At 35.9% G+C, this 12,766-nt stretch overlaps 1 long non-coding RNA gene across 1 annotated transcript; it reads right to left on the bottom strand.

Moving 5' to 3' along the window:
• Positions 1 to 7,843: 7,843 nt before the first annotated feature.
• On the bottom strand, positions 7,844 to 9,856 carry LOC149376150 (uncharacterized). Its single transcript, XR_016295422.1, has 3 exons — positions 9,420 to 9,856; positions 8,584 to 8,696; positions 7,844 to 8,216 (listed from the first exon to the last, which is right to left on the bottom strand). It is a non-coding gene; the product is annotated as an uncharacterized LOC149376150 (long non-coding RNA).
• Positions 9,857 to 12,766: the final 2,910 nt, after the last annotated feature.

The raw sequence follows: 12,766 nt of genomic DNA, 5'->3' as shown, positions 1-12,766 counted from the left end.
ATTGGTCAAAATTAAATTAAAATTCTGCAGGTCCCTGTCGGCTTCACGGATGATAAATCTATAAAAGGAACTTTCTAAATTGAAACAGGTGTCCAAAGGATTAGTGGTTCAAAATTCTTATTATGTAATTTTTAGGGTAGAGATTAAATTGTTCACGAATATTTATCTAGCACTCGATTATCGACCTTGTCGTGATTAATCAATTAATATTAATATCATAAGCTACCATTTGGATCAAGTAAAGTGTGAAAGAGGAGCACGTAATACTCTCAGGAGATTCCCAACAACTGTGGCCAAAAATGCCTGTTTGATGGGAACATGACATGGGAGCATGACATGTATTATCTTATATTTAACTCATATGTATGATTATATAGATATGATTTTGATTATCGAATTGCATACACGTATGCACGAGGCCAACGAGTGGTGTCTGGTGTGGGAGCTGTAGCCACCTGAATTTATTTAGATAAATAATTTTTAAATTTTTTATTTGTATAATAACACCATCATTTGACCAAATTTTTATGTTTTGAAAGTCAAACTCTTTCAAAATAAAAAAAATGTTAGTATTCGATATTATGAGTTCAAAACAAAAGTATTGCATCATTGGTGATATGCATCATTTGAAATCATTTATATACATATTGAGCGTATTGAAGATAAGCCATGATTTAAACTCTTCTTACAATAACTTTTTTTTTTAATCTCTCTCATTAGTTTGCTTGCTAACAACTCCTATCTTTAGACCGGTGCCGAGATTCTAAAAAAAATGGATTTCGGTCCGATTTTCGATTGGAATCCGTGGAATTTTAATCATTGTTTTAGATCGGTTTTGTGTTGGCACTCTGTTCACTAGTGGATACATCAATCTCTTCGGATCGTTTCGGCAATAACAGAATAAGCGTGCACATTTTATTAGGCCTGTGCACGGTCCGGTCCGGTCCAAAATTGGCCAAAAACCGGACTGGACCGCTCAAAACGGTCCAAAAAATTCAAACCGGACCGGACCAGAAAACTGTAAAAACCGGACCGGACCAGACCGTTTTGAATCGTTTAGACCGGACCGGACTGTTTTGGACCGTTTTGAACCGTACATAACTAAAAAAAAAAACATTAATTTTCCACCAAAACAAAAACAGAGTCATGTATAGGAGGGAAATACATGCACAAATGTTCTACTATATATATATATATATATATATATATATATATATATTTGATGTAAAATAGCAATAAGGTTGTAGACTATACTTTTCTTCTTATTATTATTATGTAATCTCTAATAGTTCATTGATTTGAAATAAACCTGGGATGGGAACAAATTAAAAATTGATTCCGTTATAGTATTGTTCTAAAGAACTAGTTTGGGTGGCACTACATTATTTTTTGTGAGGTATCATTTTGCGTGAGGTCGCGAGTTCAATTTTCAGAAATAGCGATACCAATATGTCTTCAAAGAATTTATCTTTAATTTGTGTTTAAATGTTCAATTTAATAAAGTATTCGCTATATGCGCGAATGTATGAATGAAAAATAGTATTATAAAAATATTGTCCACGTAATTGAAAATTTCATTTCAATTGTTTACGGAACTGAAAATTTTAGTATTGTACTGATATTGTTCATCAAACCTTTTTTTTTTCTCGTGAATCATAATAAATTGGAAGAAGGTTCGCTTCTATTAGCCGAAATTTCATTTTTTTAATAGTTGAAAGTTTTCCTTTCATTATGAGGTGGAATTTTCCGGTAATGAAAGTGAAATGTTTGGTCTTTCTATTAGCCCAAGGCCCAAATTAATTTAGAACATTAGAGCTTTCATCAAGCAACAAAATAAGTGAAAGTCCAAATATTTATTTTGAATGTCGAATAAATTACATGTGGCTAGCTTTTACGAGGGAAAAAATATATTCGTATTTAATTTTTGTCTTGTAAACACAGTCATTATATTCTTTTTGTTTCATTTTTTTTTTAAAGTATGCCAATTGCCAAGTACTCTTGACAATTTTGTCTTTTAAAGACACCCCACGTGATTTCAATTTAAAATTAATGTCTGATTTCACAATATATATTTTGCCTTTTTTTAACATGTTACTGTCAAATCAATATTCTGGCAAAACACCGTGTACTCTGGCAATAAATAGTAGAAAAACACTGTTGATCATCTGTTAATACTACACGTTATTCAATTTTAATGATATAATACCAGCATATAATATATATGTGACAAATGATCATAGTATATCCGTAACACTTACTTTTCAATTAAACAATACAATACAACCCCTCTCTTTCTCATTGCCGCACAAACACAAAATAAACTCTCCGTCCAAACCTTCATCCGACCCTACCGCACTTCCCGTTGTACGAGTTTTTCGTACCGAGGGTTCGCATTGATCAAGAATTGAGATTTTTGGGAAGCACCCGCACTGGTATAAAACCCATTATATTAATTATAGAAAAATTATACGAACTAGGCTACTTGAAACGTTGAAATTGTAACCTAACCAACCAACGTTTCATAATTGTTTCAAACATAGCCAATTAATCCTACGTGGCCATTATAATATGATAGACATTTACATTATTAACCTTTAAAAAAAATCTGTCATGTGATACCCACTACGGTTAAGCACACAATTGTTTCCAATTTAAAACACCACTATTTTCGTTCGCTCTCTCTTATTTATTATCTAACATTTATTATCACGATTGAATTGTGAAAATTTTTGTCTTCATACAGAGAGGGAAGTCTTCATACAGAGAGGGAATATTTCATATTTTTGGGTTTAGCAGACACAAAATGTTAATATTTCAACAAATGGCTCCAGCGATTGAATCTATCTAACCGCGGTTGGCTCGGTGATTTTGTTGCGTATTTCTGAGTCTGATTCCATTACTTCATGGAGCTCAGAATCAAGGTCTCAAAGGGCTTCTTAGTGAGAAACTTCCAGAAATGGATTGGAAAAAGAAAATCGCCATCTGCGAATTGGTGGATCACGATCGAAGGTCATCATCTTCGTCTTTTTCTGTATTTTTGTCAAATCTCGAATATCTTTTTTGTTGGATCTGGGATTTTTTTTTTTTTAAACTTTGTTAGCTGTTTATTTCAGTTAATTTGACACGTATTAATTGGTGGTCACTATAATTAACCATTATTTACTGAAATTAACTTTCATTTCGATTATACTTCTTCAACCTTCAAACGTTTTTTTATCCGGATCATCCATGCTGTTCTACACATCAAAAGTCTGTGTGGAATATTCTTCGTTGTTACTAAAATTAACCATTTTTTACTAAAATTAACTCTTATTGTTTTCGATGGCGGCGAAGTCGGATCGGTTTCGTTCGCGGTGACGAGGGTGAAGGGCGAGCAAAATTAGTGTTTATTTATGTATATTTTTGTTTATTTATCGTTTCAGATGGCGGCGGAGTCGGATCGGTTTCGTTCGCGGTGACGAGGGTGAAGGGCGAGCAAAATTAACGGTGTGACCAGATCTCAAGCTTCTTTTTTTCCCTTTTGATTTTTTGGCCGATCTAATCTACAAAATCTCCATATGTATTTTCAAATTTTTATAGATTTTTGTGATCTATAATTGGCTAGAGTTATATTTTGTCATTCATTTCTTTTATTTTATTAATTTATTAATATATGATAATTGTTTATTTAATGAAGGGTAATTTTGTCTTTTAATATTCGTTTATTTCAGTAAATGGCTATATTACAAAATTTACCAAACGTGGGCTAAAAACTAAAAACCACGTTTCAAAATGGCTACGTTGCTAGTTTGCCCTTAATTATATCTTGAAAAATATGTTTTGATTAAAAACCCGTTAGATCCGTATCAATGCAAACTTAATTCTCGCAAGTCACCGTAATTAATATGTACTTATTACATGACATAATTTGGAAAATGACTGCACTACACCGCAGGTCAACTGCAGTTCACCGCAGATTCATAAAAGGTAAGTTGCGTTCGATTTGGGACATCAAATGAATAGCCACCGCAAGCTACCGCATGAACCCGCAAGTGACTGCAGGTAAGTCTGCGGTGATCTATGGTAAACATGGCCTACAAAAAACAATTTTCTGTAGTTAAAAAAACTTCATTGAAGCCTCAAAAATTAATAAAATCAATATTTAAACATAATTAATTTTTATAAGTCTCTTAAAAAAACAATATTTAAACAAAATGAAATCCCACATTAAAGTCTAAAACAAAATTACAAATAATTTTCGAATGAAGTAACACCATAAACATATATGGGTCTTACGTTACATGAAGATCGGTCGTGACCACGACCGTCACATTTTCATGACATGAGTATTACTCCCTCGAAACGCAACTTTTTTTTTACCATGTTTAATACATCAAACTCCAACAAACATAATAATGATACCATGCAAATATGCTCATTTAAATAACAAATTATCTTCAAAATTCAAACTAACTCCTGGTAATACCCACCTCAACTAACCACGAATGACCGCAAGTTATCACAACCAACTGGTTTCTTCTGCGGTGCCTTTTGGTATGATGCGGCTTGTTGCAATTTAAAAATAGTCATCGACTCTATTTTGACCGCATATAACCACAAACTGATATCAGTAAAGTTGTGGCCATATACGGTGATTTGCTGTAATTTATACCAGTTTTTCCGAATCAACAAATTTTCACTAAAAACTCAAAAGTAAAGTCAAAATTTAACTATTTCAGCACAGATCACTTCGATAGTTTGATAGAATAGAGACAATAAAACATACCCATTACGATACGATGAAAGTCAAGATCCGTTTACATCTACAATCACTTGATATTGTCGAGGATCCAAACAATGTGACATTAAAAAATGTTGAGATGGTGATTGAAGCCGAGGAGGTGATTTTTTGTTTCTCTTTGCGTCTTAGAGAGAGAGAGAGAGAGGGAAGGAAAAGAATGGGCAAAATAAAATAAACCAAATTGATTATCATCAGTGCTCTAAAAAAATTGGAATAAAATGGTATTCGTTTTGAAATGCATATAGAAATTATATTTATGTGCGATACCCAATGTTCGACATATCGGGGGTTCCGGTCGGGATCCCCTGAACCAGAGGGGACCGGGACGGGAGTTGCAAAAACCGGTCACGTGAACCAAACTCGGTCGAATCTCGGTCGGACCGGACCGGATCCTGCCGGACGGGGTCCCGTTTTTTGTTTTAAAGAGTTGGTCCTCATTCCGGGAAACCCTACTCTCCCGAGGAAGAAATTTTCGCAAACCCTCCCGACCAGATCTCGTTTCTGATCGTCGTCGTTTGCTCAAATCCCGCGAATTCATTCACTTCTGGTCTGCGTCCCGCCAGATCCCGCACAGCCGCCGCCGATTTTGTCCAGATCCCGGGGAACCCGAGAGGTACCATCCGAGCTTTTCATTTTTTAGGTTTTTTTTTTCAATTTTTTCTTATGAATTGATGATTATTGTGATGATATTGTTGAATTTTAATTAATTTCGAGATTAGTTGATTATTGTCATGGTGAAGTTGAATTAAAATGTCGATTACAATTAATTTGATGATTATTGGAATGGTTATGTTGATTTTTGTCATATGAATTGATGATTATTGTGATGATATTGTAGAATTTTAATTAATTTCGAGATTATTTGATTATTGTCATGATGATGGTCGTGAAATGTTGAATTAATCTTCATTAGATTATGAATCGATGATTATTGTTATGATTAAGTTGAATTACTTGAAGTGTTGATTAAAATGAATTTGATAATTATTGTGATGGTTATATTGAATTGAAATTAATTTGATGATTGTTATGGTGATTTGTGAATATGTGGAATTGAAATGATTATGATTATGAAGTATGGCGTCCGACTCGGCATACAAGTATTACGAGCCCGTCGAATGACGACCGAATGCAAGCAAATGCAAATTTTGCGGGTACATCATTAGCGGTGGTGGAATCATTCGTGTGAAAAATCACTTGGCGAATATAGAGAAGACAAAAAGTGTGAAGATGTGCGACCAGGTTCCTCATGAAGTACATGAGGAAATGCAGAAGTTACTATACGTACGCTCTCAAAAGAAGAAGGAACGTGAGAGTTTGTGTGAGTCGATGTGAGCAGACCTTCACAAAAGTCTATGAGACTCTGATGAAGAAATAGACGAAGGTCCCGGTGAATCTTCGGGGTCCTCTGATCCAAGAAGATCGCACTCCGGGATCAAGAGGTTGGTCAAAGCTGTCGACCGATTCTTCATTCACGACTGAAGAGACACTCAAGACACTCCACGTATACATATGCCCTACGATTATCACTTTCGTACAAGGTTCAATACATATAATAGTGGTACCAGTATAACATGATACTGGATGATCAACCACGTCGCAGATCTAGGCTACGCATATTTCAACCCCCGAGACACTCCATTTATAATTGGTGTATTTTATCGTACGTGTTGTAGTAATTTTATACTATACTTATGGTAATTTTTGTTTAAGAACTCAGTTTATGTTTGGTATGAACCTTTGTTTGAAGTATGAACTATGAAAACTATTTTCATTAGTGTAAAATATTTGTCTGAATCCCCCTCGGGTTCCTACATTTTTTGTCGAGTTCCTATCCGGTAAACGGGTTCCTACCGGTACCGGTTTCCCTTTTTTTTCTTGAATCTCTCTTGATTTCCTCTTCGGTAAGCGGTATCCCCAAAATTGAGGTCTTGGTACGGTAACAGTAACGGTACGGCGATCCTTGGCGATACCAATTAAAAATTAAATTTGGTATACTTTTACACGTAGTTTATATTATAGCAACACATATATGTCTACAAGGAATTGTGTGGCAGTCATCACATTGCAACCCATGTAACAGAATTGTCACGACCCGCGAGCGACAGCTCACGAGCCGTGACCGGTTGACTCTGAAACAATACAAACTCAAAATATAAATTAATAAATATTAATTAGTCGCGAAAATCCGGGGAATTTTTTTTCGCTTTTTAACTTAGAGTCTTATAGCGACTTCTATAGATTTATGTTCCGGAACAAATAAACAAACCCCCGGTCGAAACCCCATAGCCCATAGGTCAAGGCAACACGCGCTCGGTCTCGGTCTTCGACTTCATTTCCCGCTTACGAGCTTCTTCTTTATCTACATTACCAAGGGACAAAAAAACTATGAGTCGAATGACTCAGCAAGCGGGAGTCTAGCCTATGAAAGAAAAGCAGCTAATGCAAAGCATGTGACGTGCGAACAAGCAAACAAGAATGCAGGATGCAGCTATCACCTAAAAGTGACTAATGAGCGCGCATCCTAGAATACTAGCCGTCCCGCAAGGTTATACACTCCTCACTGCTATAACCTCCGGTCCAACTAGAGACCAGTTTACAACTTCGAGCAGCAGTCGTCAACTGATCTAAGTTTTAACACATGTCTGGGATCCACTAGTGGTACTTCCTTCATCATGACGTCAGCGCCACTGGTCTCTGGCATAGTGAGCTCGCGAACCGCGACCATCACCCACTATGCCCCGGTGTGCTCAAGGCAGCTTCCGGTGAGTCTTCCAGCAAGCAATGAGCTCGCGATGCGCGACCTTCACCCATTGCTTCGAGTACTCGGCGCACGGACCGACATGGCCCGCCAAGCACAAGTCAGGGACTTGTGAGTACCACCGACACGAGTTTAAAGTTTGGGTACACTGCAGCTAGCAGCGTACACGTTAAACTTATATACGGAAGAGCGTGACGGGATAAACCCCGAAAGAAATTATTGTTTCCCTTTGAAGCTCGTTTAGTGTTTTAAGTTGAAAGTTCGAAATGTGACTTTCGAACTCTCTACTCTCGATTGAATTTGAGAGTCTATCGCTCTTTCGTCCTCTCGATTCTAACCTACTTCCTAGAGTTAGAAGAGAAGTCTAACCACACACAAAGCAAACAAGGCTGGTTCAAGTTAGCGTTTGAACCTAACGGGCGAACCCGAGCTAAGTTTTCAAGCAAGAGTGGCCGAAGCCTTAACTTTCGAGCTTATTCATTTTTAGGCTTTTACCTATTCTTGTTTACTAGCAAGCAAATGCACAAACAAACAGGGTTATACCCTTGGTAAGTAGTTGACTTATGTCTCCACACTTACCCGGAATTATTCGACAGAAAGCTTGACGATTCCTGAAGATGTACTTGCTTCACACGTTCTTCGAGACACTTAGCACTTGTCGAGACGTCGAGAGAACTAGCATCCGGAGTTGAACATCTGTTAGTTATTGGATTCGAGTTTACTTAAAGATAATAGGGTTCGTTGTCGGGATTAGAGTCGGTTCGGAATTCGAGAATTTAATTTATTATTCCCCGGTTTTTCGGAGGTTTATTCAAGACTCACGTATCCTCCTATCGAGAGTGATACGAGATAATGTTCAACGAATAATCACGAGTCTTAAATAAATCCAATAATCCGAAATTAAAAATGACCGAGAATTCCAAACGAATAATTAAATTAAATTCATAAGCATCGTTAAATAAATAATTTATAAATTATTTATTTAAATTCTGAAAGTACATATCTAAGAGTATTTAAACGCTATAAGCGATTTAAAACTCACGAGTTAATCGAGCTTTATTTCGATAACTCTATCACTTGATATCTTCAGAAACTGATCTCGTCGCTCTTGACTCGTCTGGTTCCCGTTCGTCCGTCAAGATCTGTAATACAAACCTGGAATCCAACGACGAGTTAATATCTTAAATTCCAAACTCTTATCAGTTTCACAACCCAAATCCCGATTCCAAAAATCCCGAACCCATAACCAAACCGAAACCATACTAACCAACGACTCAACACAGACGATCTCAAAACTCAAACCGAGGCTCAGAAAAATAATCACGAGCAGTGAGACCGAGCCAGCCAAAACCAAGCTCACGGTCACAAACAAACATAAGCTTTATGGCCAACACTAAAACCAACCAAACAATCGGCCAACAACATACTCAGCCAAGACAACCACTCAAACCAACATATAGGTTCTCAGATTCAACATCACAGCCTCAGCTAAAACAAATCAACACAAACAGAAAAAACACACGGCCAGAAACATAACCAAAACAAACTCACGGCCAAGAAATCCACACGGCCACAAACTCCAATTTCACACCAAACAAATTCAACATCCAAGTTTCACATAATCAGCTTACATATCCTATCCAACACCAAGAAAAACTCTCGGCTAAAACACCCAATCAAACCAACTCACGGCCAAAACACAACGAAACTAAGGAATCCGAGTTCAATGAACAAAATCAAGCTATAATCGTCAATCACGAAGCTCAATGAACACTTAGAACCAAACAATCTCACAGATTTCACTCGGATTCTAAAAACCCCCAAATTCAAAAACGAACCCTAATTCCTTGAGTTTCAATTTGGGTAGAAGAATCTCACCTCGTTTCTGGAGGAATTAAACTCTCCGACACTCTCCTACTCGTTCACCGGCGTCTCTTCGTGGTCGGTGTGCTCGGTGGCTCGTGGCGGTCGCGCGCGGCGGTGTGTCGCTCGGTCTACGCGCGCGCGGTGGCTCAGCGGTCGGTGACGCGCGAAGGCGAGAGAGGGAAGAGACGAGTGAGAGGTGATGGCAGCGACGACGTGACTCGGCGGCGCTGTTCTTCCTCGGGCCGGAGCGCGCGGTGGAGCTCGGTGCTGGGTGATGGCGCGCGAAGGAGAGGAAGAAAGAAGAAGATGAAGAGTTGAAGGTGGTGGCGGTGATGATGGCTCGGTGACGAGCAGAGGAGCGGCCGAGAGTTTTGTCTTCTTTTTTTTTTTCGTCTGGTGGTTCGTTTGGTCGAGAGAGAAGCGAAGGAGAAGAAGAAAGAAGAAGAAGAAGTGGAGATAGAGGAGAGAGAGAGCGTGACCGAGAGAGTGAGAAAAAGAGAGAGATGAGAGTGATGAGGTGGCAGCGAGAGAAAGAGAGGGAGGCTAGGTGTCCGCGTCTCATCGTGCCACGCGTGCACAAGTGGCCCAGTCACATTCTGCCACAATTCTCTCAAAACGACCCCAACTCTTCTTTTTCTTTCATTCTCATCCCTCAAAACTTTGCATATAAGTCCTCTTTAAAAAAAAACTTCACAACTCTGTCCTTAATTAATTAAAAATATTCTTGAAAAATAACCGAGAAAATTATTATTACTTCTCGTTATTTTGAATATATTTAAGGGATTTCGGAATTCATTTTTACTCTCGAGATTTTTAAATCTCCGAGTATGTTTCGAATAATAATATTGGATTACTCGAACATTTTCATTCCGAAATTTCATCGACCTTAAATATTATCATTTTCCAAGATATTTAAAATTTAAGGACGTCTCATATGCAACAAGAATTTGAATTAAAACTCGTCCATTTATTCAAATTCACAAGTCGAGCGGTTACAAAAGTTTATACATTACAAGAATGTATTGTTTTTTTTTTTACTCAGAGTTTGACAAGTCAAAGAAAAAAAAAGCAAGTAACTTGTATTAGAATTTAGAAATAGCAACACATATGTGTGCAAGGTGACAGTCTATCACATTGCAAAAGAATCCCACATCGGAAGTAAAATGTACATTTTAATAAGGGTAATTTAGCAAAATAGACAACTCAAACGTTGAGAATTGCTAAATAGCCAAGGTTTTGTAAATAATAGGTAAATAGCCATTTGGATGACGTGGACCAATCAGATTATTTTTTAATTCCGGAGATTGTCCTTTTAGATTTGAATCCGAAAATTATTTGAATTTTGAATTGTTCAGGAAATTCTGCAGTAAATACATGTAAATAATCTCCTAAATACATGTAAATAATCTCGTTATTTGTTTCAGAATTCCCTAAATTAAGTGTGAACATAATTTGGGGTTTAATTTTGTTTCCTTATATATAACAACTGAAATTTACGTGGGTGTTTTATTGTTATTTTGTTTCCTTATATATTAGACGTTATTTATTTCTTATTTACTGAATCCAAGTATATATTCTTTCCTTATTAGATATAACAATTTTTGGACTTTACATATTCTGCAGTAAATACATGTAAATAATCGATTGGGCGGGAATAAATTTGGGTATTTTAGTAAACTTAGATGTGTAATTAAAATCTACTGGCTATTTACCTAATATTTACAAAACCTTGGCTGAATTTTGAATTGTTCAGGAAATTCTGCAGTAAATACATGTAAATAATCTCCTAAATACATGTAAATAATCTCGTTATTTGTTTCAGAATTCCCTAAATTAAGTGTGAACATAATTTGGGGTTTAATTTCGTTTCCTTATATATAACTGAAATTTACGTGAATGTTTTATTGTTATTTTGTTTCCTTATATATTAGACGTTATTTATTTCTTATTTACTGAATCCAAGTATATATTCTTTCCTTATTAGATATAACAATTTTTGGACTTTACATATTCTGCAGTAAATACATGTAAATAATCGATTGGGCGGGAATAAATTTGGGTATTTTAGTAAACTTAGATGTGTAATTAAAATCTGCTGGCTATTTACTTAATATTTACAAAACCTTGGCTATTTAGCAATTCTCAACGTTTGAGTTGGCTATTTTGCTAATTATTTGTTTTAATAATGAAACAGCTATAAATAGCTTGAGTGTGTTGGGCATTGTTACTTCAAAAATTTGGCTACATTTATTGTCATTTGGGCTTGTGACGGGCCCAAAAAACAGTTAAATTTTGTTTCCTCGTGAGAAGTGCGAGATTTGAGCGAGATACTGCGAGATTTATACAACTCGCGAGAGATAAACATCTCGCTCTCGCACCCCTGCGAAAAACGAGATCTCGCGCAAGATTTCAAGCCTTGATTTATAAAAATTCCCCACTAAGACAATGACCCGGTTTATTGACTATTTGATAATTATGCTGTCCCGTCCCTATTAAAAGAGTCATTTCTAAATTAGACAAATAATCATGTTACCTTTTTTGGTCTATACTCTATACCATTGTACCATTTTCGTCAACTAGTAGCTTTACAGCTGTATTTCAGGGGTAATTGCAACATCAGTCCCCAATTGTTTTTTGTTCTTGACATTTTAGTCCCCATCCTTCGAGTCTTAGCACTTACATATATTTTCTTTTCTCATGTTGTTTCTTTGTACTCTGTACAAACCATAGAGTTCGCTTTGAACTCTGAAGTATTTCCACCATTCAGTATTTTTTTTGGATATTTATCATTTATGTCCTTCCATAGACTTTGTAATTATCCAAACACCCCTTCTGTTATTTTTTTTAAAAAATTGTACATTCGTCAACTAATAAGGTGTTTCTAAATTGAGATCTTGACACAAATATTAATAAATTTATATCATTTTATCAAAATCAACAAAAAAAAAAATTGAAAATTTTATTACTAAAATTAGGAGAATTTTTTTTTTTTTTTTTTTTTTTTTAGTTTTCTTATTTCGTAATTTATTTATCACAATAGTATGAAGGGTATTATGGTATTATGTAACTCATTTAATGATAAAATTGTCAAATTTCTAATTTTAGTTGATTTTAATAAAGTGATATGAGTTAAATAATATTTGTAAAATTCCTTCTAAATTTCAAATGACAACCAAAAAAATAAAAGTTGACATTTTTTTAGTTGATACGATTTTTAAATTTAAAGGGGAACTGAGAAGTGCTCAATAGATTTGAGAATAAAATGATGAACTTTCAACTAAAAAAAAAGAGAAAGAAGAAGAATAAGTAAATGGAGTGAACAATTTGCCCAAGTTCGAAAATTTGAGTGGATGTCAATG

Source organism: Urtica dioica, unplaced genomic scaffold (assembly GCF_054948205.1).
Source record: "Urtica dioica subsp. dioica isolate 48M unplaced genomic scaffold, U.dioica_male_clone48M_v1_H2 Urtica_dioica_male_H2_contig_68, whole genome shotgun sequence".
NCBI classification, from domain to species: Eukaryota; Viridiplantae; Streptophyta; class Magnoliopsida; order Rosales; family Urticaceae; genus Urtica; species Urtica dioica.
The sequence above is the reverse complement of the archived record's forward strand: the minus strand, read 5'-3'. Positions and strand labels throughout refer to the sequence as shown.